We start from the raw sequence: 27875 nt of genomic DNA on the forward strand, positions 1-27875 counted from the left end.
GGAGAAGATTCTTGAGAGTCCCTTGGACTGCAAGGAGATCCAACCAGTCCATTCTGAAGGAGATCAGCCCTGGGATTTCTTTGGAAGGAATGATGCTAAAGCTGAAACTCCAGTACTTTGGCCACCTCATGCAAAGAGTTGACTCATTGGAAAAGACTCTGATGCTGGGAGGGATTGGGGGCAGGAGGAGAAGGGGACGACCGAGGATGAGATGGCTGGATGGCATCACGGACTCGATGGACGTGAGTCTGAGAGAACTCCGGGAGGTGGTGATGGACAGGGAAGCGTGCTGCGATTCATGGGGTCGCAAAGAGTCGGACACGACTGAGCGACTGAACTGAACTGAACTGAACTGAAAAAATAAACTAAAAACTTTTGTAGATCCCACTAGTTTAGTAATAAAGACTCTGGCAATTAGTTGTTTTCCTTAATGATTGCAGAAAACTGATTAAATTGCAAATCTTTTATTTGTAGATGAGTTTTCAGTATATCTACTTTTTATATAATGTCATTTCTCAGTGACAAAATATTACTTAGTGAAGGATTTGGGAACATATTAAAGTTATTTAGCATTCATTGCCATGGTACATGGTGAAATATGCACTTCCATTTGTGCAATATGTCAATCACCTTGACAAAGGAAATGGCAGTAAACATTTTATTAATGAAGAATTTCCAGGGTCACATTGTAGCAGATGAGTTGGGACTGATATAGTTTCCCCAAACATCCCATTAAAATAGCTACCCATAAACATGTGCTGGTTTGCAATGTGATGTGCTGTGTAAATGTTTCCATTTAGGGAACTGTCCAGCATTAGTACTAAAACTACTCCACTTACTTTGTGCATATGCCAGGACTGAGTAAATCATTTCTCATCGGAAAAAGGGTCTATACCTAACTTTTCTAAATAGTATCTATTAAAATTGTCCTATATTATAAGAGAAAGGAAAGATTTTCCTGAAGGTTAAAAGTAGCAACATTTTTCTGACAGTATGTTCCCACTAAAAGAGGTGAAAAATTTAGAAGATATCTTGGTGTCCTCAAAAAGAAGTAAGAATACATGATCACTATTAATTAAAAAGCTGGGAACCCTAGGGAGAAAATTTAACGATGAAGGGCAGAGGTGCAAAAGAACTTGTTAAAACAAGAAAGGAATGAGAGGAAAATCAAATGCAACGAGGAATCTAAAAGCTGCATTTAAAGGTATTATAATATGAAATGACAGAGAAAACTGAACAAATTGTATCAGTCAATGAAGCAATGTCTCCAGAATACAAAGTAAAATAAAAATATATAAGACAATGAATGAGTTGTAGGAGGCAGAAAATAGATATGTAACCTCATAAACACATCTGATTTAAATGAAGAAACCATAAAATCAGAAAGTGGTCAGTATATTTGCAACAAATAATTACAAAGATGCAATAATGGGAGTGATGTAGTCAAGGAACATGGCTGCAGTTCCTGAAACAGTCTTATGACCTAACTTCAATGCTGCTCTTCCATAATCAGAAGCATACTTGCCCCTCCAGGGACCCACCCAATGGGCTAGGCAAAAGTCAGGTCTATGGGCACCCTTGGTAATAGGTCCCAAGACACGACTGTTCCCTGAAGCAGATTTGAACATGCAAAAGAAAACTCAGTGACCCCAAAGACAAGCCATTTGAAATTATCCAGTTGGTAAAAAAAGAGTGAAAAAGAATGAAAAAAACCTACGTGATTTATCAACCACCATCAGGATAACCAGTATATGCATTAAGGGAGCACAAGAAGGAACAGAGAATGAAAAAGGGTCAGAAAGCTTATTTAAAGAAATAATGAGGAACATCTTCCAAAATCTGGAGAAGGTAATGAACATTCAGATCCATGATGTTCAGAGAACCTCTAGTAGGCTGAGCTCAAGACAACTTCAGTGAGACACTGAGACACATTATATTGTCAACAATCTAAGACAGACTTCCAGTTTCTGATTCCACACGTAAGGAACTTGGAGGATGCCTCTCCATCTTCACAGCAACTAAAAAGCTGAACAGACTGAAAAACCAACAGCTCTTCATGGGTCCACAAGAGAGATGAAGAAAGAATAAAGACAAAGACAAGGAAATACAAAAGAGTCATGGCTCACCAGAGCGGAAACTCATGAATAATAACTGCTACAGAAAACAGTACTGGGTAGGAAAACCTGAACTGTAACTAACAAAAAGTTATCCTTTCTGACCACAGTGATACAAAACTAGAAGTTAATAACAGGAGGAAAGATGGGAAATTCACGACTATGTGGAAAGTAAACAACACACTTCTGAAAAATCAATGGAGCAAAAAAGAGAAGTGAAATTAGACAATACTTGAGATGATTAATCATACACTGAAGAGATATCTGCACTCCTGTGTTCATTGCAGCATTAGTCATAATAACCAAGATATGAAACCAATGTAAGTGTCCATCAGTGAGATGAGTGGATAAAGAAAATTATACACATACACACTGGATTATTATTCAGGCGTAATAAAGAAATCCTGCTAATTGCAACAAATGGATGAACCTGGAAAACATTATGCTAAGTGAAATAATCCTAGTTCAGTTCAGTCGCTCAGTCATGTCCAACTCTTTGCGACCCCATGAATCACAGCACGCCAGGCCTCCCTGTCCATCACCAACTCCTGGAATTCACTCAGACTCGCATCCATCAAGTCCGTGATGCCATCCAGCCATCTCATCCTTGGTCGTCCCCTTCTCCTCCTGCCCCCAATCCCTCCCAGCATCAGAGTCTTTTCCAAGGAGTCTACTCTTTGCATGAGGTGGCCAAAGTACTGGAGTTTCAGCTTTAGCATCATTCCTTCCAAAGAAATCCCAGGGCTGATCTCCTTCAGAATGGACTGGTTGGATCTCCTTGCAGTCCAAGCGACTCTCAAGAGTCTTCTCCAACACTTCAAAAGCATCAATTCTTCAGTGCTCAGCTTTCTTTATAGTCCAACTCTCACATCTAGCTCAAAAAAAAAAAAAAGGTAACTATGCAAGGTAATTTATGTTAATTAGCTTGATAGTGGTAATCATTTCACAGTATGTATGTTTATCAAAACATCATGGGAACGTTCCTGGAGGTCCAATGGTTAAGACTTTGCCTTCCAATGCAGGGGAGACAGGTTCGATCCCTGGTCTGGGAGCTAAGATCCCACATGCCTCATGGCCAAAAAACTAAAACATAAAACAGAAACAATATTGTAACAAATACAATAAAGGCTTTAAAAATGGTCCACATTAAAAAAAAATAAACCTTAAAGAATAGTGTTGTACACATGAAATACATACAAGTTTTATTTATCAATTATGTCACAATAAAGATGCAGGAAAAATATGGGTCTAACTTATCTTAAGATGAGCAGACAAGTCAATGGATAGGACAAATGACCCTGAATTAAATAAGTTAAAAATATAAGTATTCGTATATACACAGACACACATATATAGAGACATACATATATGTGTGTATTTTTATATAATAATTTAAGGAGCTTATATGAAAAATGAAACCATAAGACATGTGGAAAAGTTACTGGCTAATGAATCTCAAGATAGATAACAATTTTCCATGATTATTTTTTAATTAAAAAAGAAGAGAGGTGGTCCTCACAAGAGAAAAGATTCTGACTACATTAAAAAGAACAAAATCAAAAGATAAAAAACTTAATGACTAACTAGGTTAAGTATGTTCAACAGGCATGAAGGGATTGAATTTCTAATACAAAAATTGTTCTATAAATCCACTTTTTAAAAGCAGCAAAACTGTGCTCGCTTCAGCAGCACATATACTAAAACTGGAACAATACAGAGAAGATTAGCATGGCCCCTGTGCAAGGATGACACGCAAATTCATGAACTGTTCCATATTTTTATGAAAGAGAAACACCCACAACCCAGATTACTGTACCCAGCAAGGATCTCGTTCAAATATGAAGGAGAAATCAAAAGCTTTACAGACAAGCAAAAGCTGAGAGAATTCAGCACCACCAAACCAGCTCTTCAACAAATGCTAAAGGATCTTCTCTAGACAGGAAACACAGAAAAGGGTTATAAACTCGAACCCAAAACAACAAAGTAAATGCAAATGGGATCATACTTATCAATAATTACTTTAAATGTAAATGGGTTGAATGCCCCAACCAAAAGACAAAGACTGGCTGAATGGATACAAAAACAAGACCGCTATATATGCTGTCTACAAGAGACCCGCCTCAAAACAAGGGACACATACAGACTGAAAGTGAAGGGCTTGAAAAAGATATTTCATGCAAATGGAGACCAAAAGAAAGCAGGAGTAGCAATACTCATATGAGATAAAATAGACTTTGAAATAAAGTCTGTGAAAAGAGACAAAGAAGGACACTACATAATGATCAAAGGATCAAGAAGAAGATATAACAATTACAAATATATATGGACCCAATATAGGAGCACCACAGTAGGTAAGACAAATGCTAAGAAGTATGAAAGGGGAAATTAACAATAACACAATAATAGTGGGAGACTTCAATACCCCACTCACACCTATGGATAGATCAACTAAACAGAAAATTAACAAGGAAACACAAACTTTAAATGATACAATGGACCAGTTAGACCTGATTGATATCTGTAGGACATTTCACCGCAAAACAATGAATTTCACCTGTTTCTCAAGTGCACACGGAACCTTCTCCAGGATAGATCACATCCTGGGCCATAAATCTAGACTTCATAAATTCAGAAAAATTGAAATCATCTCAAGCATTTTTTCTGACCACAATGCAGTAAAATTAGATGTCAACTACAGGAAAAAACTATTAAAAATACAGACATATGGAGGCTAAACAACACACTTCTGAATAACCAAAAAATTACAGAAGAAATCAGAAAAGAAATCAAAATATGCATAGAAATGAATGAAAATGAAAACAAAACAACCCAAAACCTATGGGATTCAGTAAAAGCAGTGCTAAGGGGAAGGTTCATAGCAATACAAGACTACTTAAAGAAACAGGAAAGAAAATCAAATAAATAACCTAACTCTATACCTAAAGCAACTAGAAAAAGAAGAAATGAAGCACCCCCCAGGGTTAGTAGAAGGAAAGAAATCATAAAAATTAGGGCAGAAATAAATGCAAAAGAAACAAATGAGACCATAGCCAAAATCAACAAAGCTAAAAGCTGGTTCTTTAAGAAGATGAATAAAATAGACAAACCATTAGCCAGATTCCTCAAGAAAAAAAGGGAGAAGAATCAAACCAACAAAATTAAAAATGAAAATGGGGAAAGCACAACAGACAACACAGAAATACAAAGGATCATAAAAGACTACTGTCAGCAACTATATGCCAATAAAATGGACAACTTGGAAGAAACAGACAAATTCTTAGAAAAGAATAACTTTCCAAAACTGAACCAAGAAGAAATAGAAAATCTTAACAGACCCATCATAAGCAAAAAAATTGAAACTGTAATCAGAAATCTTCCAACAAACAAAAGCCCAGGACCAGATGGCTTCACAAATTTAGAGAAGAGCTAACATCTATCCTTCTCAAACTCTTCCAGAAATGCAGAGGAAGGTAAACTTCCAAGCTCATTCTATGAGGCCACCATCACCCTAATACCAAAACCATACAAAGATGCACAAAAAAAGTGGCATGGCTGATTCATGTCAATGTATGGCAAAAACCACCACAATATTGTAAAGTAATTAGCCTCCAATTAAAATAAATTTTTTAAGAAATGAAAAGAAAAAGAAAAAAGAAAAGCAGCAAAGTACATGATTGATCAGGTTAAAAAATGATAAGAATAAATAAAATGGTCAAGAAATTTCTGGACTGTTTTCAACATCATGAATAATTTGGTAATCAAAGATATGCTAATCAAAATGATAAGATTATAATTTTTCCTGATAATATTGTCAACAGTTTTGTAAAATAGACACCTTCATATCCTGCTGCTCAGAGTAAGATTAGTAAAACTTTTGTGCAACACCTACAGGGAATTTTAGGTCTAAAGGTTCACAAACATGATCTAACATTTCAAATATGAGGAATATACCCTTAAGAAAGTAATTAGACTCTTACAAAGACTTACGTAATAGGAGCTTTGTCCCAGTGGTATTTATAGTAGCAAAAAATTTAAATTACCCAAATCATAAGCAATAGAGTAATGATGCCATGATCATTCAATGAAAATTTAAGATGCCTTAATAGTATGCCGCATGATAATTTACTTTTTTCCAATAAGTGAGCTGTCCCTTTTTTGTTGGATTAGGAATTTTTTTAAAAATATGATCTCACATATAATTTTAACATAGCAGATAAAAGCAACATTGTATTAGGGTAAATTTATTTAATGATTACTAATCTTTTAAAATTTATTGAGTTGAAATAAAGCTTATCATATTATTTTCAGTAATGCTCCATGTGTGTTTGAAAAGCTTTCGTGTTCTGAAATTGTTGGATACATTAGATCAAGCTAGTTGGTTGCATATCTCAAATTTTATATATTGTGCTAATTTTTCTTTTTTTTTAATTTTTATTTTTTGTTTTTGCCTGCTGTATCTATCAGTTGGCAGGAGGAATTTTGAAAACATTTACTCACCTGGCCTATTTGTGTATTTGTCTTCACAATCTGTCAAGTTTTTTTTATTTATTTTGACAGTATATTTTGAGATGCATAATTTTATAGTCTCAGTATGTATTCTAGATATGTCTTTCTGATAAGGTGAAATTCTTACTATTATATGGTGGCCTTCTTTATATCTAATAATACCTTTTCTTTAAAGTCTATTTCATGTATTATTAATATTGGCAGGCCAGCTTCATTTTATTTGTATTTGTTATATATGAATATTTTATATTCTATTTTGTGCACTTTTAATTTAGATGTGCCACTTATGAAGACATTTAGTTGGATTTGATCTTTCCGTTCCTGTCTGAAAATCCTTGTTAACTAGAATTTTTAGTTCATTTTTAATTGGTATTTACTGGAAGAAATGAACAGATTATTTGAAAAGTTCAATCTTCCAAGACTGAACCAGGAAGAAATAGAAATTATGAACAACCCAATTAGAAGCACTGAAATTGAAGCTGTGATCAAAAATCTCCCAAAAAACAAAAGTCCAGGACCAGATGGCTTTGCAGGAGAATTCTATCAAACATTTAGAGAAGAGCTAATGCCTTCTCCTTCTAAACTCTTTCAAAAAAATTGCAAAGAAAGGAACACTTCCAAACTCATTCTATGAGGCCACCATCACCCTGATACCAAAACCAGACAAAGGCAACACAAAAAAAGAAAGCTACAGGCCAATATCACTGATGAACATAGATTCAAAAATCCTCAACAAAATTTTAGCAAACAGAATTCAGCAACACATCAAAAAGCTCACACACCATGATCAAGTTGGGTTTATTCCAGGAACGCAAGGATTCTTCAGTATATGCAAATCAATCAATGTGACACACCATATTAACAAATTGAAAGATAAAAACCATATAATAATCTTAAATTCAGCACCCAGTTATGATTAAAACTCTTCAAAAAATGGGCATAGAAGGAACCTATCTCAACATAGTAAAGGCCATATATGATAAGCCTACAGCAAACATTTTTAATTGGTATTTGGAATCATCTCTACCATATTTTGTGCTTTCTATTTACCTGACATTTTTTATGTGTCTTTTTCTCTGACTTTTTTCCTTCTTTCATACTGACTGAGTTTAGAAGTTTTATACTTTATCTCTGTTCTTTCCATTATATCCTAGAAAATTTGCATATACACTTAATTAGGGAAGTTTACTTTTAGCTATATTTTTATTCTCCATCAGAAAAAAAGTAAAAACTTTGGAAGACTGTTTCTGCTGCTTTTCTCAACTTTTCTTATTGCTGCTCAGTATCTTAGACTTTTTTTTTAATTCATGAAAGGTGGATTGTTATTGCTTTATACAGCCAATATTTGTTTAGGTAGGCACTAGACTAGAAGTTCCATGAAGGCAGGAATTTTCATTGTGGTAGTTATTCTTTGCTATACTTCGAGTACTTAAAACAAGGCCTACCACATAGTCATTACTCATAAATCATTATTGAATCTGTTGATTGAATATACTCAAGTATTTAACACTTTTTCTCACATCATACCTTCCTGTATCCCTCTGTAATCATTTTATTAGTGCCTGAAGATTAATTCTTTATACTTTCCTTCAGGGAGGGTTAACTGCTACCAAATTCATTCTGTCTGTTGTCTAAAATGTTTGTATTTTTCATTCATGAAAGGTACATTTAGTTCTAATTTCTTTTCAGCACAGTGAAATATTATTCCACAGGCTTTTGACTTCCATTGCTGACTCTGAGAATTTGTTTGTAAAGTTCGATATAAGTACTCTTGAAGGTATTCTGTCTCTTCTCTATTTTAAAAGTTTTCTCTTTGTATTTAATTTTGTATAATTTCATTATACATACCCTTCAGAGGATTTCCTTTTATTTATCCTTTCTGAGAGTCATTAGTGTTCATGAATCTGGGAATTGGTATCTTTCATCTGTTATGAAAGTTCTCAGATGTTATCACTTCAGATATATGTCAGTCCCATTCTTGCATTCTTTTTCTCTTATGGAACTCTGCTTAGAATAAGACATATCTTCTTACTTTATTCTCCATATCTCCAGCCCTATTTTATATTTTCCATGTTTTTGGTTTTATTCTGCATTGTAGAATATATCTTCAAATCTAAATTTCAAATCACTAATTATTTCTTTAGATGTTTGTAATCAGCCATTAACCTAAACATTCAACTATTCAATCATTTTTATATTCAATGATAATATTTTTATTTCTGAAAGTTATAGTATTTTCATTTCCAAATCTGCTTTGTCATTTTCCATAGTCTCTTGCCTCTTATTCATATACTCACCGCTTCCTTTTCTTTTCATAGCATGTTAAACATACTTTATACTCAGTCTTTAATGATTCAAATATCCCAGTAATTTGTTAAAAGTTACTGTCTATATTTTCTTCTGGTTCTCAGTATGCTGCCTGGGGAGGACTTCATGATGGAATGTTGAGTAAGCAAAATAATACACAACTTAATTGTTCACCCTATGGTAACAATTTTATAAACATTCAAAGACAAAGAAGACAAACTAAAATATTTACAATTGTTAGTAACCTTAGGAAAGTGGAATTGCAGGTAATTTTTATTTTCTGTTTTATTCTTTTATTCATAGTCCATATTCTCTACCATGAATATGCATTCACTTCTCTCACAAAAAATATTTTAGAAAATGACTCGAAGGAACTTTCCCAAATAATTCCTTTTATCTTTCAATAAGATGGCTTTTTAAAGAATCCTCTCATAGAGGATTTCAAGCAGGTCAAGAAAATTGTTCCAAACTGCTGAGAGTCTTATGATGAATGTGACAAGGTTATATTCCAACTTTTGACATGTTCATCATTAATGTTTCACTGGTCCCTGGCCTGTCTGAATGAAGAGATGAATTCATTAGAGATGGGTAAATAAAAAAGTGATTTTCTCTCTAAATTAATATAATGACACACTTTCATGATGAATTTTCTAAATCATTTCAGGTTATACCTTCCTCTCTGTGAGTTCAATTATCTTTGTCATAAAAATCTTTTTTTTCCCATAGACAACCTTTACCCATTTTTCATAGCCTAATTTAACTGTAAAGCTGTTAACATCCCATTTTAAAGCTGATGATAAATTGCCTTTTAACCTATTTGAAATTTTTGAAATTAGGTGGTATAATATTCATAGATATAACCTTACCAATTATGAGAAGAAAAAAATGAAAACATAAATATGGCTCTAACCTTGAAACCTGACAGGCGTTTGGATAAGAAAGAGATGAGCTTTTTCATGTATTTAAATTTGTCTAGACTCATAGCCCTGTGTGTCCCTGTTATGATTAGACCTTCTTAACATTTGTCTCCTACTAAATGTGTGGGAAACATATGTTTCCTATTGTTGGTGACTCAATAAAAAAAATTGCATAATCTAACAAAGTTTCAACAGTAAAGAAAATTAACATTAGCATTTCCTGGTTATTTGTATATATGCTTCACACCTTTTTCTTTGTAAGCAATCAAAATAGTGTGAAAATTCAGACTGAGGCTTAGAACAACAGTGTCTCTTACCCTAAGTCTCTTAGAAAACATCCCTAAAATTAATCACAGTGAGCACCATATCTTATATTTTAAATGAATACCTTCTAACACCTTTTTAAATTATACCATGCCATCTACTAACCAAATCCATTATTCTGACATAAAATAGTAAGTAACTTGTAAAACCATAAGAAGAATATCTTTTTAAAAATTAATCTGTTTGGGGCTTTTATTTTTGTGAGCCATTATTTTCTAGCATTTTAACAATTCATGTGTATTCCAACTATCAGTGATGCATGTTCATATACTATTTTTTTAAAAGGGCTTTTTTCCTCCTTTTTCTGACATTTGCTTCTACCCCATGGTTTTTGTTGTAGTAATCCAATATCATTTTGTAAATGAAGTTCTGCAGTACCCTGTATGATAATATCATTTATCCTTCTGTCTTGTTACCAAGAACTTAGTGCGAGGGGTTTTATTATAGTCATTTATTCTCTCTCTGTCTTTCTCTCTCTCTCTCTCTGTGATACATTTGAGAACATTAAAGCCCCAATCAGGTATTTCAATTCCTATATGCCATCTCAACTATAATTTGGGAACAGTGGGAGCATAGGACACATTGTCCATTTCTTCCTCTTTGCTTTTGCACAATATCTTTTGGCTTGAATGGAGTCATCTTCTATTTCCTGCACAATTAGCATAGCATTCACTTCAGTTTCAGGGATCCCTTAGCCTGCTTTGGTGGTATCAGCCTGTTGGCCTCATAGATTACAACACATCTCACAGTACGTATTTCTTGGTTGTCCCTGTATAATGTGGCTGGTGAAGTTACACTTGCTTACCCATTTTGTAGAAATACTTCCCAGTTGATCTGCACTGTACCTGTGGCTCATTTCCCTGGGTTAGTAAAACCCTTAACTGGAAGGAGTGTGAGATATAATGCATTTTCTTAGCACATTCTTGGTAGCAAGGTGGCTCTAAATGTGCTGTGTGTTTCTACATTGATGTCTCTATGGGAAATCCCATTTAATTTGAGTTACAAGCAGCAAAGATAACAGTAATAGCATAAATGCAAAGAACTTTTAGAGGACAAAAATTTCAGATGATTCATAAGAATTAAGGTATTTTTGGCTACAAGTAACAGAAATTGATTCCAACTGACTAAAAAAAATAAAGAACAGAAGATCTTACTTGACTGGAAGGAAGTTCAGTGGTGGAGTGGGCTTCAGGGCAGAGGGATTTAGCAATGTCATCAAGGGCCCCAGTGCTTTCTATCTCTCTGCTCATAATTCCAAGTGTGGCTTTATCCTCTGTGTAGCAGGATGACTGTAGCAGTCCTCAGCATCATATCTACATCCAGTAATATCCAGGGGACATTCCTATGGCTATCTCATAGGGGCAAGGAATTTTCCTTTTCTCACTGAAAGAATTCCCATTCAGGTCAAAATGGGAACATATGCTGATTCCAGAACCAATCATAGGCAAGATTACTCTTGAAAGAATCCCTTCCTAAAATTGGGGTGAGTTCAGTTTCCCTTGAGACCTATGGCTACATGGAATTAAGGATAAATCTAATTGAAATTGAGTTTCTAAGATACAAAAAAGTGGATAAATGAATGCTAAATAGACAAAAATAGTCTCTACTACCTGGTTGTATCGCTAACATTGGACCCTGAAAAAATACAGAGGGAAATGAGAGTCACTGTGGCCAACTTGCTATGATCAGCATGTGTTTTCTGAAGCATAGGTTGACAAAAAGAAAAGGACAATGAGATTGCCTATATTTTAGCCTGAAGCTCACATAATTAATATAATTCTTTGGTGAGCAGATACTAAATAGCTTGGCTCACTCAACATCCTTTCTATCCCCCTTTTCCTGTTCTTTAGTGATTGTAAAGTACTGTCCTTGATTTCACAGCCTCTCCAACAGCTTGCATTGGCCATGAGCAGAGTTATGACCAATGACGTTTAAGAAGTCACTGGAACAGGCTGCCTTTCCAGGAAATAAATGTTACATTTGGGTATGGTGTTCAGAAGTACAATGTCTGCCTTGAAACCAGGAAAATAAATGTCACATATTAAACATGGTGGAATAAGAAGGAGCCTATGGTCTCAATGGCATCACTGAGCTGCTCGACGATGAGCAGCCCTGATCTATCTACCCTCAGGGTTATGTGAGGAGATACCAGTCACAGTAGTAGCTGAAAAGTGATAGTAGAAAATATAGATTATCCAAATCATTTCTATACATGTATTCATTTTATCTCACTGAATTTAGCCTTTTGTTGTTTCCCAAAGGCCAAATTAGAGAAATTCCTTAAATAGCATGTATCACAAATACCTTAACTAGTAAACCCAGGAAACCAACTAATCATGCTCTTGGTGCCTAAGCAGAGATAATGGCCATTTATATGAATAAAACTTTGCAGGCACAACTGCCACATGAACCATCACAAGCTTCACAAATCAGCAGTCCAGTTTGAGCCCACATGTCAGACTTACTGAAACACTGACTGCAACTTAAGTGAGCAAACAGCAGTTAATTATATTTTATCATGTAAACTGATCCTGAGATAGGTCTGAAAACATTAATATGCATGAACGGGGTTGTATGACATCAAGGAAATGAAGATTTATTTAAGGATACTTTGTTCAACAATAATATTTGTGCTCCATAACAGTCAAATAGTAAGCAGACTGTCTTCTTTTACTTGGTTAAAAGCACATTGCTTAGAAAATAGAACTTTTGGCTACATGCAACCAGATGATAAAGATGTTAGCTGGAGGGAAATTTGTTTTCTACCAATACATAAAAAGTACCTTTAAAATACACCATTATGGCACAGAGAAACTATTTTTAGTTTAGTATTGCAAACTCCTCAACTACTTTTATACCACAGTTTCATTCCATTTGCTTCTCAACTCTTCCTACTGGGACTTCTGCAGTCTGTTGAGGGTTTCCATTACCTTTGAAAAACAAAACCAGCAATCGTTTTTCAAAAGACATTAATGTTGTCAGTATATAATTATTGCTGGTATTAAGCACTCAATATGTTACTGAATGTAATGCACACACAGACTGCCTTCCCATTGGGATAAACTAACATTCCCACAAAGGGGGGAAAAAAAGGTATTAAAAGAAAGACTTTTTAAAAGTTCTCCACTATAAATGTGATCTTAGGTAAAATTGGGACAAAGAGGTCCCTGTGAGATATTTTACCAGAATAGTTCTGTTACAGGTAAGGTTCTGCTATATTTGGAATCTGATTTTCATCAAAATAGCTCATAATTGTCTAATTTCCTACAGGTAAAATTGAATCTAGATAAACATGAAGGGGCTTTTGTCCATGCTCATTTACAAAGTTGGGCTTCCCTGGTGGCTCAGATGGTGAAGAATTCAGTTGCCAATGCAGGAGACCTGGGTTTGATCCCTGGATCCGGAAGATCCCCTGGAGAAGGAAATGACAACCCACTCCAGTATTCTTACCTGAGAAATCCCATGGACAGAGGAGCCTGGCAGCTACAGTCCATGGGGTTGTAAAAGAGTCGGACATGACTGAAACGAGTAAACAACAAACAAATTCATAACCTTAAAAGTGTTAATATAAGCTGCTTCATGGTACATGGATAGTTTATTCTCCTCAGGAATACCAACCATTAACATCGTATATCACAAGAGAAAGATAAAGTGTTCAGGATTCAATAATATACTGGGGAATCTGTCACTAATAGATGTATGTAAAATTCAAAGACAGTGACTTTAAAATGTTTATATTACTATTTTTAGCAGTGTAATCCTTTCTTGAAACCAGAGATACAGAGAAGCCAGTGCAGAATACAGATAAAAACAGAGCTTATGGTACAGCAGAGCTGGCATTTAAAGTCTGGCCTTCTTAGCTCACACATCCCCTGAGCAGGCTCCTGAGGCACCTCTGAAGAAGTATTAGAATCCATCATAAGGTCCCAAAGACATTTGAGACACTAATGTTTCCTCCTCTATCCCTAATCATTGTACCTATTTTAGCTTCCCCGTGGGGATGATTTACATGGCCAAGAACTGGGCAGAAGGATCCCTCTCCTGGGACCAATACAGTATTGTAAAGAAAAATAAAATAAAATTTAAAAAAATAATAATAATTTTAAAAAAAAAAGAGAAATCATCAGTGGAAAAATAAATAAATAAACTGCACTTCCTATTGTCTCTCTAGTCCTCTTAAGATATCTGATTAGTGGTATACAGGGGGTGTCTTAGGGTTCTTTGGAATTTCCTAATCGGAAGTTCCAACTCACACTTACTGTTTTCATAGCTGTATAAAGTTGATACTGTTATCAGATGACTACACAATAGAGATCTTTTTAAAAATATTGATTTATTTATTTGGATGTGCCAGATCTTAGCTGAGACCTGCAAATTCTTAGTTGCAGCATGTGGCATCTAGTTGCCTGACCAGGGATTGAACCCAGGCCCCCTGCATTGGGAGCATGGAGTCTTAGCCACTGGTCCACCAGCGAAGTCACCCCCAAATAGAGATCTTTTTCCCTTCTTTTTTTCCCCTGTTTACTTTTTCCCATGTATCATATAGCACCAGATACTCTCGTAGTCAGTGTGTACGTGGTACACATACACATGTGTTTCCTGACTTGAAGTTTAAAACCCTCCAGTTAACTTCGGGCCAATTCTGAGAAGTCCACAGAGCTTATATTAGTATTGCTTTAAAACCTTGCTGTTGAAACCTATAAAAACAGTGTGAACTTTAGAAATGGAGTAACTATGCTATTTTGTTCTGTTGCCCTAAGTCCTTTAAGCAGAGAGACTAGCCTCTGTGGGAAACATAAGGAACCACATGAGATGTGGCGCTGTTACAGATGCTGTTTTCCTGTAAACTGCCTGAAAACCACTTCTTATATTTCAAGCCACCTGGAGTCCCCGTTTATGCCTTTACTTCAGATTGAATACACATCTTCATTTTTCCTACTTCACACTTGGGCTTCTCTTGGATGCATTAAGCTTTTTGTACCGTACCAACAGTATATACATAGACTCTGATGTATTGGGGTGTATTCAGTTAGAGTTAGGTGGCAAACTCAATGCGGTTGTGGGGAGAGAGAACATGATATGGCTGCAAAGGGGAGTGGGGATCTGCCCAACTTGACCTGTGACCTTTGATAAAGGGACGCAACCAAACAAAGAATGCTGAGCAGAGAGCTGGGAAAATGAATGTCTTGACCCCATTCTGTCCCACCCTTCTGCTGGCACTTCCCATTGGTCATACCCAAACTAAAGCTGAAGTCATCTTCTGGGGCAGGTAAAGAAAGATTGAAAAGTAGAGTAGTAAACGGGGGTGGGGGGGAGGGAAAAACTAGCATTCTTGTAAATGCCTTTTCTGTCTAAACCTTCTTATCTGGAAATGTGTGTGTGTGTGTGTGTGTGTGCAGGCTCAGTCATGTCCAACTCTTTGTGACCCCATTGACTGTAGTCTGCCAGGTTCCTCTGTCCATGGGATTTTCCAGAAAAGAAAACTGGAGTGGGTTACCATTTCCTCCTCTAGGGGATCTTCCCAACCTGGGGATCAAACCTGTTTCCTGTGGCTCCTGCTTTGGCAGGCGGATCTTTATCACTGAGCCATCTGAGCTTCCCTAATACCAATAACAAAAGCTATTATTTATCTCAAATTTGCCATATTCCAGTTTCTATAGTAAACATTCTATAGGCACTATTTAAAATCTGAGTACTATTTTTCTTCTCATTTTACCTACAAAGAGTGTGTAAATTACAGAGTTTATTTTTCAAGAACTTAAATACAAGTAAATATGAGTCAGGTCTTGAACCTAAGTAGGACTCTAAAACTCATGTTTTTCATTAATTTTTATGTAGTCTCTTATTGGTACCCCAGTTGCATTCTCAGTCAGCTGAGAATGGTTTTCTCAGTTGGAATTCTTGAAATCTTAGACTGCATTGGACAATCCTTTCCTTTATTTTTTTATTTTTTATAAAGTTTTATTGAAGTATAGTTGATGAACAATCTCTGTAACACATAAGGTTGAAACTGTAGAGCTCCATATTGTCACTTAATTGTGACAACATTAATAAGAAAACCATAAAGCTTTTCCCTTTTGTAGGAGGATGATATAACATACAGAAGTCTGGGGAGAAGACTAAAGAAATCCAGTAGTATCCACAGATCTAAGCACTTAGCAGTTAAAATGATGAATGGGTGACCATCCAGAAATTGAAAAAATCCTTACCTCTTATTCATACAGACAAATAGTAATGTAACCAACCTGATATTGCCCCATTAGTAATCAATTATTTCTCTCTGAGTCAGGTACCATAGAGAATGAATTTCAAAGTCACATCCTTACTTAGAACATTAGTTTATTTTCCCCAGGTTACTTACAAAATACCACTTATTTATGACAAATTTTGATCATGACACAACCCACGTCATTAGCATGGCATTTAAGAGTCTAGTTTCAAGCTCTTTCTATTCAAATGGCTAGGACTAGAGCTATATAGAAAATTAATTTAACTTTTTAATATGTGAAACTATTTTCTGCAGCAATAATGGCTTTCTTTTCAAAAGGGAAAGTTTTGTTATCTAAAGACACTCATTTTTCTGAACTAGAATGGACATAATCCTATACCTTAGACATCTTTTTGTTAGCACTCTAGCTTTCTATTGAATTAGACTGAAAGATAGGTTGGCTCTCAACGGGACTTCACTTTCTGGTGAGAGCAAGTTGACACTGATCTGAATTATCTTGTATGCTTGTTGAATACACCATCCAAGCTTCCAACAATGTGTGTTTGTGTAACATATAAGTATCAGAGTGAGGGGAAATTTGCCTTAGTTATCTTCCAAATCCTAGCTTACACTCATTCATACAGAAGCCAAAAAATGAAGTCTAAGATTTCAGTTTTCTTATATTTATTATTCTTATATTTAACATCATTTCCAAGGTAAGAGAAACCCAAGTAAGATGGTAGGTGCTGCAAGAGGGCATCAGAGGGCAGACACACTGAAACCATACTCACAGAAAACTAGTCAATCTAATCACACTAGGACCACAGCCTTGTCTAACTCAATGAAACAAAGCTATGCCTGCGAGGCAACCCAAGACAGGTGGGTCATGGTGGGGAGGTCTGACAGAATGTGGTCCACTGGAGAAGGGAATGGCAAGCCACTTCAGTATTCTTGCCTTGAGAACCCCATGAACAGTATGAAAAGGCAAAATGATAGGATACCGAAAGAGAAACTCCCCAGGTCAGTAGGTGCCCAATATGCTACTGGAGATCAGTGGAGAAATAACTCCAGAAAGAATGAAGGGATGGAGCTAAAGCAAAAACAATACCCAGTTGTGGATGTGACTGGTGATAGAAGCAAGATCCAATGCTGTAAAGAGCAATACTGCATAGGAACCTAGAATGTCAGGTCCATGAATCAAGGTAAATTGGAAGTGGTCAAACAAGAGATGGCAAGAGTGAACGTCAACACTCTAGGAATCAGCGAACTAAAATGGACTGGAATGGGTGAATTTAACTCAGATGACCATTATATCTACTACTGCAGGCAGGAATCCCTTAGAAGAAATGGAGTAGCCATCATGGTCTACAAAAGAGTCCGAAATGCAGTACTTGGATGCAATCTCAAATGACAGAATGATCTCTGTTCGTCTCCAAGGCAAACCATTCAATATCACAGTTATCCAAGTCTATGCCCCAACCAGTAACGCTGAAGAAACTGAAGTTGAACGGTTTTATGAATACCTACAAGACCTTTTAGAACTAACACCCCAAAAAGATGTCCTTTTCATTATAGGGGACGGGAATGCAAAAGTAGGAAGTCAAGAAACACCTGGAGTAACAGGCAAATTTGGCCTTGGAATGCAGAATGAAGCAGGGCAAAGACTAATAGAGTTTTGCCAAGAAAATGCACTGGTCATAGCAAACACCCTCTTCCAGCAACACAAGAGAAGACTCTACACATGGACATCACCAGATGGTCAACACCGAAATCAGATTGATTATATTCTTTGCAGCCAAAGATGGAGAAGCTCTATACAGTCAACAAAAACAAGACCAGGAGGTGACTGTGGCTCAGATCATGAACTCCTTATTACCAAATTCAGACTCAAATTGAAGAAAATAGGGAAAACCTCTAGACCATTCAGGTATGACCTAAATCAAATCCCTTATGATTATACAGTGGAAGTAAGAAGTAGATTTAAGGGCCTAGATCTGATAGATAGAGTGCCTGATGAACTATGAAATGAGGTTCGTGACATTGTACAGGAGACAGGGATCAAGACCATCCCCATGGAAAAGAAATGCAAAAAAGCAAAATGGCTGTCTGGGGAGGCCTTACAAATAGCTGTGAAAAGAAGAGAGGTGAAAAGCAAAGGAGAAAAGGAAAGATATAAGCATCTGAATGCAGAGTTCCAAAGAATAGCAAGAAGAGATAAGAAAGCCTTCTTCAGTGATCAATGCAAAGAAATAGAGGAAAACGACAGAATGGGAAAGACTAGAGATGTCTTCAAGAATATTAGAGATAGCAAGGGAACATTTCATGCAAAGATGGGCTCGATAAAGGACAGAAATGGTATGGACCTAACAGAAGCAGAAGATATTAAGGAGAGGTGGCAAGAATACACAGAAGAACTGTACAAAAAAGATCTTCATGACCCAGATAATCATGATGATGTGATCACTAATCTAGAGCCAGACATCTTGGAATGTGAAGTCAAGTGGGCCTTAGAAAGCATCACTATGAACAAAGCTAGTGGAGGTGATGGAATTCCAGTTGAGCTGTTTCAAATCCTGAAAGATGATGCTGTGAAAGTGCTGCACTCAATATGCCAGCAAGTTTGGAAAACTCAGCTGTGGCCACAGGACTGGAAAATGTCAGTTTTCATTCCAATCCCAAAGAAAGGCAATGCCAAAGAATGCTCAAACTACTGACACAATTGCACTCATCTCACATGCTACTAAAGTAATGCTCAAAATTCTCCAAGCCAGGCTTCAGCAATTTGTGAACCGTGAACTTCCTGATGTTCAAGCTGGTTTTAGAAAAGGCGGAGGAACCAGAGGTCAAATTGCCAACATCCACTGGATCATGGAAAAGCAAGAGAGTTCCAGAAAAATATCCATTTCTGCTTTATTGACTACGCCAAAGGCTTTGACTGTGTGGATCACAATAAACTGTGGAAAATTCTGAAAGAGATGGGAATACCAGACCACCTAACCTGCCTCTTGAGAAATCTGTATGCAGGTCAGGAAGCAACAGTTAGAACTGGGCATGGAACAACAGACTGGTTCCAAATAAGAAAAGGAGTACGTCAAGGCTGTATATTGTCACCCTGCTTATTTAACTTCTATGCAGAGTACATCATGAGAAACGCTGGACTGGAAGAAACACAAGCTGGAATCAAGATTGCTGGGAGAAATATCAACAACCTCAGATATGCAGATGACACCACCCTTATGGCAGAAAGTGAAGAGGAACTAAAAAGCCTCTTGATGAAAGTGAAAGAGGAGAGTGAAAAAGTTGGCTTCAAGCTCAACATTCAGAAAACGAAGATCATGGCATCTGGTCCCATCACTTCATGGGAAATAGATGGGGAAACAGTGGAAACAGTGTCAGACTTTATTTTTGGGGGCTCCAAAATCACTGCAGATGGTGACTGCAGCCATGAAATTAAAAGACGCTTACTCCTTGGAAGAAAAGTTATGACCAACCTAGATAGAATATCAAAAAGCAGAGACATTACTTTGCTGACTAAGGTCCGTCTAGTCAAGGCTATGGTTTTTCCTTTGGTCATGTATGGATGTGAGAGTTGGACTATGAAGAAGGCTGAGCACTGAAGAATTGATGCTTTTGAACTGTGGTGTTGGAGAAGACTCTTGAGAGTCCCTTGGACTGCAAGGAGATCCAACCAGTCCATTCTGAAGGAGATCAACCCTGGGATTTCTTTGGAAGGAATGATGCTAAAGCTGAAGCTCCAGTACTTTGGCCACCTCATGTGAAGAGTTGACTCATTGGAAAAGACTCTGATGCTGGGGGGGATTGGGGGCAGGAGGAGAAGGGGACGACCAAGGATGAGATGGCTGGATGGCATCACAGACTCGATGGACGTGAGTCTGAGTGAACTCCGGGAGTTGGTGACGGACAGGGAGGCCTGGCGTGCTGGGATTCATGGGGTCACAAAGAGTCAGACACGACTGAGCGACTGAACTGAGCTGAACTGAGAATAACAATCTGGATACTTTCTCTCATGTCTTACTTATTGGTTTTTTGATATCATGTGAATATGATTGTTAAGAAAATGCATTTAATTATTACTGCCTCTAAATAAATTCAGACTAAAACATATGTGGTCAGTATTTGCAGAAAATTATTGCATGTAGCAAGCATGTAAATATTATAATGTTAAAGAACTAATAGAATTAATTAACAGTGGAGTTTTATCATGTGTAAATCAAAGATGATCAAGAAATTATTGACAGTAGAGAAATGTATATATCTGTAATTTATATAAAAGACTTGAAATTTTTCAAACTTCCTTTTTCTTCATGTTTAAAATATATTTTTTTCTTTTTATGTCTGCATAGTATCATTTAGATATTCTGAAGGTTAATCTGGTAAAAATCTTCTTCCTGAATAGAATTTCCTGTTAATTTAATTTATTGTGTTATAAATCAGAACTTACATTATTGAAAATGAGATGGACTACTCATTATTTATTCCACGTATATTTTTTCAGTACCGACAGTGTGCCTGACATTGTACTGGACAGTGGGAAGACAAAGATTAGATTTTATTCAACTTGGCAGCTTCCATAGTGTCTAAAACATTGTTTTAAAAGCTACTGGTGTTCTGTAAATATTTGTTGAAAGAATGAAGACAAGGTCCTTGACTCTGGGGAATTACACACGCAGATAATGACAATGTTGTACTACAGGAGAAGGATAGTTCTGATACTTACAGAGCTCAGAACTTCTGGTGGAAGGAAGGAGAAATTTCCATGAAGGGGAGATATTATGACTTGACATTTAAAAGATGGGTAGGAATTTGTTATGTGGATATGGTAATAGGAGATAGTGTGGTCAAAGGCACAGCTTCAGAAAAGAATTGCTGCTGCTAAGTCGCTTCAGTCATGTCCGACTCTGTGCGACCCCATAGACGGCAGCCCACCAGGATACCCCGTCCCTGGGATTCTCCAGGCAAGAACACTGGAGTGGGTTGCCATTTCCTTCTCAGAAAAGAATTAAGTATGCATTTTTAATATTTATTTATTTGACTGCACTGAGCCTTAGTGCATCATGTGGGATCTGGTTCCCTGACCAGGGGTGGAATCTGGGCTCCCTGCATTGGGAGAATGGAGTCTTAGCCACTGGACCAACTGGGAAATGCTTAAGTGGGCATTTTTGAAAAAAGAAGTGCAGACAAGTTTGGCTGGACAAAGTCCCATGATAAAGGGAACACATTTGGAAAGGTTGTTGATGTTTTTGAATGCAAGCTGAGAAGGTTGAACTTTATTTGGGAGTCACGGGAGGCTTCTGAACATAAGCATGGTAAGACTGAGCCAGCCTTCATGGAGGTGACTCTAGCTGCAGTGTACAGGGTGGGTTGTCGCAACAGCAGATGAAAATGGGGAACTCCACTATGAGATGAACGTCATTGTTCAGGTGGAAAGTCATAATAGTCTGAGTGGCCAAACAGTGTTCCTATATTTGAGATTGATTTTGTTTCTCCAAAGTGCTTCAGACTGTTTCGAAGAGATTTCAAGAAGTTTCAAGGGTGAAGCAACCTGTGTTACTCTAAAACAGAAACATGCTGTGTAAAGCTACTTCATTTACTCACTTCTTTAGGATATCAGGCATTCTAAAATGGGCAAAACACTGGAACACAGTTATAAATCTGAACTTTTTGAGTCTCCGTTGGAGACTATCTTAGACCCTCACCAAGCGTCTATTTAAACTTCTAAATACAATTTAATGAACCATGTTACATCAATTACTATTCAGTCGTGTCTGACTCTGTGCAACCCCATAGATGGCAGCCCACCAGGCTTCCCCGTCCCTGGGATTCTCCAGGCAAGAATGGAGTGGGTTGCCATTTCCTTCTCCAAATATATGAGATTAGAATAAACTAATCAGAAGGTGGCTCTAAGCTATCAAGAAGCATAGACCATTCTGTGTGGGCAGAGAAACACCTGAATAAATGCTGATGCTATTAGTGTTCAGTTTCAGTTCAGTTCAGTCTCCCCTGGTAGCTCAGGTGGTAAGGCATCTGCCTACAATGCGGGAGACCTGGGTCAGGAAGATATCCTGGAGAAGGAAATGGAGACCCACTCCAGTATTCTTGCCTGAAAAATCCCATGGACAGAGAAGCCTGGTAGGCTACAGTCCATGGGGTCGCAAAGAGTCGGACACGACTGAGTGACTTCACTTCACTTCACTTCACTTCACTTCACTTTACTCCAGTCTCTCAGTCATGTCCAGGCCTCCCTGTCCATCACCAACTCCTTAAGCTTGCTCAAACTCATGTCCATCGAGTCAGTGATGCCATCCAACCATCTCATCCTCTGTTGTCCCCTTCTCATACCTTCAATCTTTCCCAGCATCAGGGTCTTTTCAAATGAGTCAGTTCTTCACATCCAGTGGCCAAAGTATTGGAGTTTCAGCTTCAGCATCAATCTTTCCAATGAATACTCAGGACTGATTTCCTTTAGGATTGACTGGTTTGATCTCCTTGTAGTCCAAGGGACTCTTGAGAGTCTTCTCCAACACCACAGTTCAAAAGCATCAATTCTTCAGCACTCAGCTTTCTTTATAGTCCAACTCTCACAAGCATACATGACTACTGGAAAAACCATAGCTTTGACTAGATGGATCTTTGTTGGCAAAGTAAGGTCTCTGCTTTTTAATATGCTGTCTAGGTTGGTCATAGGTTTTCTTCCAAGGAACAAGCGTCTTTTAATTTCATGGCTGCAGTCACCGTGTGCCGTGATTTTGGAGCCCCAAAAAACAGTCTCTCACTGTTTCCATTGTTTCCCTATCTATTTGCCATGAAGTGATGGGACCGGATGCCATGATCTTAGCTTTCTGAATGTTGAATTTTAAGCCAACTCTTTCACTCTCCTTTTTCACTTTCATCAAGAGGCTCTTTAGTTCTTCTTCGCTTTCTGCCATAAGGGTGGTGTCATCTGCGTATCTGAGGTTGTTGATATTTTTCCCAGCAATCTTGATTCCAGCTTGTATTAGTGTACTTTGGTAAATAATATTCAGAGTGATAATAGTTATCACAAAGTACTTAAAATGTTTATCACAAGTTCTTTTTAAGAAAGCTAGCATATCCTCTTTGAGGAAGCTGAAGTTGTATATCTTGTTTTCACTTCATAACCAAAACCAGTGTTTTGAAGAGCGAAAATTGAAGTTGGAGAGGCAAATAAGACTGTCTATAAAATCACCACTTTTTAAAATGTCTGAGTCTTAAAAATACATTCCAGCCTCCTGGAAAACATATTTCCAACATAGAACTTAAAATAAAACAATGATGGATGTTGAGGTGTCGTGACTCCATATTCATGGAAGCATTGATTCTCCATGCAAATGCCTTAATGTATCATTTGAAATTTAAAAATTAAGGAATTTTATTTCATTCACTGTCATTTAAGTTCTCTTATTTGATTTTTCTTCCCTCTGAAGAACAGTTGCTCTAAAGTACAGTCAATATTTCTCCCATGGTGATAGCTGCATGCATGCATGCTAAGTCACTTCAATTGTGTCTGACTCTTTGCGACTCTGTGGCCCATAGCCTGCCAGGCTCCTCTGTCCATAGGATTCTTCAGGCAAGACTATTGGAGTGGGTTGCCATGTCCTTCTCCAGGGGATCTTCCTGACTCAGGGATCGAACCCAGGTCTCTTAAGTCTCCTGTATTAGCCGGTGCGGGTTCTTTAACACTAGCGCCACCTAGTCCTACTCAAAATTTTGATATTGGTAAAATTTGTTGTGGAAGGGTGGGTGAGTGTGTGTGTGTATGCGTGAATGTACTCAGCCTTCCTTCTTTTTCTCACTTCCACAGATAACCAATATCCTTATGACTTTCATCAGTTCTCAAACTTTAAAATGCATACGTATCACCAGAAACGATTCTGAAAAATATGTATTCCTGGTCCTACACTCCCTGGAGATTCGGATTCCATAGAGTGGGAAACCTGAGACTATGCATTTTTTTAAAAATGCATCTCTGTTTTCATTTATTTATTTTTTACCGCTTTGGGTCTTCACTGCTGTGTGGGCTTTTGTCTAGTTGCTACGAGTAGCGGCTACTCTGTAGTTGCGATGTGCAGGCATCTCATTGTGGTGCCTTCTCTTGTTGCAGAGCACCGTCTATGGAGATCACAGGCTTCAGCAGTTGCAGCTCCCCGGCTCTAGAGCTCAGGCTCAATAGTTGTGATGGCTTAGTTGCTCCACGGCATGTGGGATCTTCCCAGATCAAGGATAGAACCTGTGTCTCCTGCATTGGCAAATGGATTCTTTACCATTAAGCCACCAGGGAAGCCTGGGGATGCTACATTTTGATCAGCCCCACTAGGTAATTCTGAGGCAGGGGTAACTTAAGTTTTCTATAAGTAGCTACAACTTAAGCCCTCTGTCTCTTTTCTTTTGTTGGGTGTCATGGTCCTGATTTTCAATAGCTACTATCAATTGCTTAGGACTTCCCTGGTGGCTCAGTGGTAGAGAACCTGCCTGCTAATGCAGGAGACCCCAGTTCAATCCCTGGGTTGGGAAGCTCCCCTGGAGAAGAAAATCACAACTGCTCCAGTATTCTTACCTGGAGAATCCCATGGACAGAGGACCCTCGTGGGCTACAGTCCATGGGATTGCAAGAGTCGGAGACAACTGGGCAACTAAGCACATCAGTTATTTAAATCAATTAATGAGTAAAGTCAAGCAGTGTGGATAGCCAGGAAATCTTCTCTACTGAGTCAGAAAAATGATGATCCCATATAGAGTCCGATCATTATTAGCATCACCCCACCTTGAGAACTGCAGTTTTATACTGTCAATCCCTAGATGTTTTATAGTAAGTTAAATGATCTGATTTATACTGGGTGCTGAGATGTTTCCAAAGACAGATCACTTGCAAGGGTAGTTCCTTTTATGCATTTAATTACATTTGGGTTCCAGTCCAATTCAAAATCATGTCTACAAAGGTTGGCATTTAGTCAGCTAAACACTTGAACGCTTCTTTGTTCCTAAGGAAGAAAGTACAAGACTAATTTCTGTTCAGGTAATTGCAGGTGCAGGTTATGTTTGCAGTCTTGAAAAAGGAAGTGTCTCAGTGAAGGAAAATTAAATGAGAGGGTTAAGTGCATGACCTGGAAAGGATATTTGAATCAGTTGTGATTTTCTGTCCTGGTTTAGAACTCATCTTTCCTTTGAGCTGGGACCACATCACCAGCTGTGTTCCTCTTAACAGGAGCAAGTTGGGTACTGGAGGAAGACAAAAGATAGAAAAAACTAGCCAATTACAGTTGGCTTTTAAAGATCTGTACAATAAAGGGATAAATAAAAACACATTATAAAAAAAAATAATGGAATGCTTCCCCATCCACTAAAGACAATGACACTCCATCTTTAGGTCTCCTTTTAAACAGTTTGCTTTAGAATGAACTTTCTCAGCTACAATTTCAGCTCCCATTTTGTTGTCCGAAATTATATCCAAATTATTCAACCTGATAAAGAAGTGTCTCTGGGGAATATCAGCATTACTAAGACAGGTAACTGGAGACCCTCTTCCCTTCGGTGTGGAGACCATGAGCACCTTTGTCCTTCTAACAAGTTCCCAGAAGGTACTGATGCTGCCTGTCCATGGGCCACACTTGGAGAAGCTCAGATTTAACATGTACTGCCTACTCCTAGTAAATAGAGTATGCAGTGCGTAATTAATTTTTCTTTATATGCATAGTCATTGAGCTGTACTTCAGATATTGAATATGGAGGAAGAATTTATTCCACAAGATTTTACTGAGAACCTGCTATGTACCAGGCACTATTCTAGACATTGGGAAATACATCTCTTCATGGGTGCTTATGTTCAAGTGGGAGAAGATAGACAGTAATAAATAAGCATGTAACATACCAGGGGATGATATATCCTATTAACAAAAGTGAGAGAGAATGTGAGGCTAGAGAGGGAACAGTAGGAGAGAGTAAAGTGACCATCAAAGGTCTCTCTAAAGAGGTAATATTTGACTAAGGATTTGCAAGCAGTGAGAGAGCAGGAAATGCAGACTTGATGCACGTTATGGTCAGAACCTGAAGTCAAGCCAGGCAGAGTTCAAATCCCCAGTCTATAAAATGGGGGATAATAGTAACTCTCCCCACAGTATCATTATGAAAATTATTTATTTTTTTTAATTTCTTGAAATAAAGTTGCTTTACAATGTTGTGTTAAGTTTCTTCTGTTCTGCAAAGTGAATCAACTGTATGTATACATATATCCCCTTTTCTGGATTTCCTTCCCATTTAGGTCACCACAAAACACTGAGTAGAGTTCCCTTTGCTACACAGTAGATTCTAATTAGTTATCTATTTTATAGATCCCACTATAATAACATAGCATATTAAAGTAGTTCAAATAGTGCCTAGTGTATATAGTATTATATGTGAGGTAGATTCACTGTGAGGATAATGAAGCTAAAAGTTCAGTTCCCTGACTCATATGCACCTCTTCTGAGGCCCTCTATTGAATTTTGTATATGAAATGTCATATTCTTTCTTTTTAAAAAATACCCTAAATTGTATGAGCCCCAGACCTTACATAATCTGAACCTAGCCCTGATCTTAGCTATCATTTGTTTATCTCTGGGAAAAATGATTCCAGACAAAGGCAACAAGATGTGCAAAGGCCCAGAGGCCAGAAGAAGACATTGTAACTGGAAGAAAGTCCATGAGAGACAAAGAGAGTGAGTTGCAGAGGTGAGTCAGAGGTGACTGAGGGTAGATCATGAGCTAAGGGATATGGGAAAACACTGGAAGTTTTGAGAATAGGGGAGATATGAATTGATTCATGTTTTAATAGGCCACTCTGACTAATGTTTAGAAAATAGATCATTGGGTGGGATAGGATTAGAAGCTGAAGTCCCACGAAGAGGCAACAAATTAGGAAGGAGATAATGGTGCCCAAGACCAAGGTGAAAGTGGTAGGTGTTGATAGTTTCTGAATTTATTTTGATAATGGAAAAAACAGGATTTGCTGACAGAATGTGTAAGTGAGAGAGCTGTTACTAAAGATTGGAAAGTTTGGATCTGATTATGTGACTGAGAATCAGGATTGGATATGTATGTGAAATGGAAATCAGGTGTTTGTTGTGAGATGCCCATTTTAACTGTAAGATTACGGCTTTTTCATTCCAGGATATATATATATATATATATATATATATATATATATATATATCTCCTTGATGGACATTTTTCAGAATCACTACAATTAAATTACTTTATAGTCATATGCATGTTATAAAATTCTATCTAGAATGCACCATATAGGCTCTTTGGATGATTTTATGGCAAATTAATTTTTGAAATAGGATGGAAGTAGCTTTCTCCTAATAAGGTCTATACTACATGTATCATTACCTGTTGACTTTTTAGGAGCATCTAAAACATTCTTTATTACTTTTCCATCTAACACAGCATTTGAAGTCCATCTTAGCAGCTTCAGCACATTCT

At 37.3% G+C, this 27875-nt stretch overlaps 1 protein-coding gene and 1 non-coding gene across 2 annotated transcripts in view; both read left to right on the forward strand.

The window, feature by feature from the left end:
- The window catches only part of IL1RAPL1 (interleukin 1 receptor accessory protein like 1), a 694793-nt gene that overhangs the window by 511783 nt on the left and 155135 nt on the right, over positions 1-27875 (forward strand). The window lies entirely within an intron of this gene.
- LOC138931302 (U6 spliceosomal RNA) lies at positions 3788-3894 on the forward strand. The gene has a single exon (XR_011446544.1). It is a non-coding gene; the product is annotated as a U6 spliceosomal RNA (small nuclear RNA).

The sequence above is a fragment of the Ovis canadensis genome, chromosome X (assembly GCF_042477335.2).
Source record: "Ovis canadensis isolate MfBH-ARS-UI-01 breed Bighorn chromosome X, ARS-UI_OviCan_v2, whole genome shotgun sequence".
NCBI classification, from domain to species: Eukaryota; Metazoa; Chordata; class Mammalia; order Artiodactyla; family Bovidae; genus Ovis; species Ovis canadensis.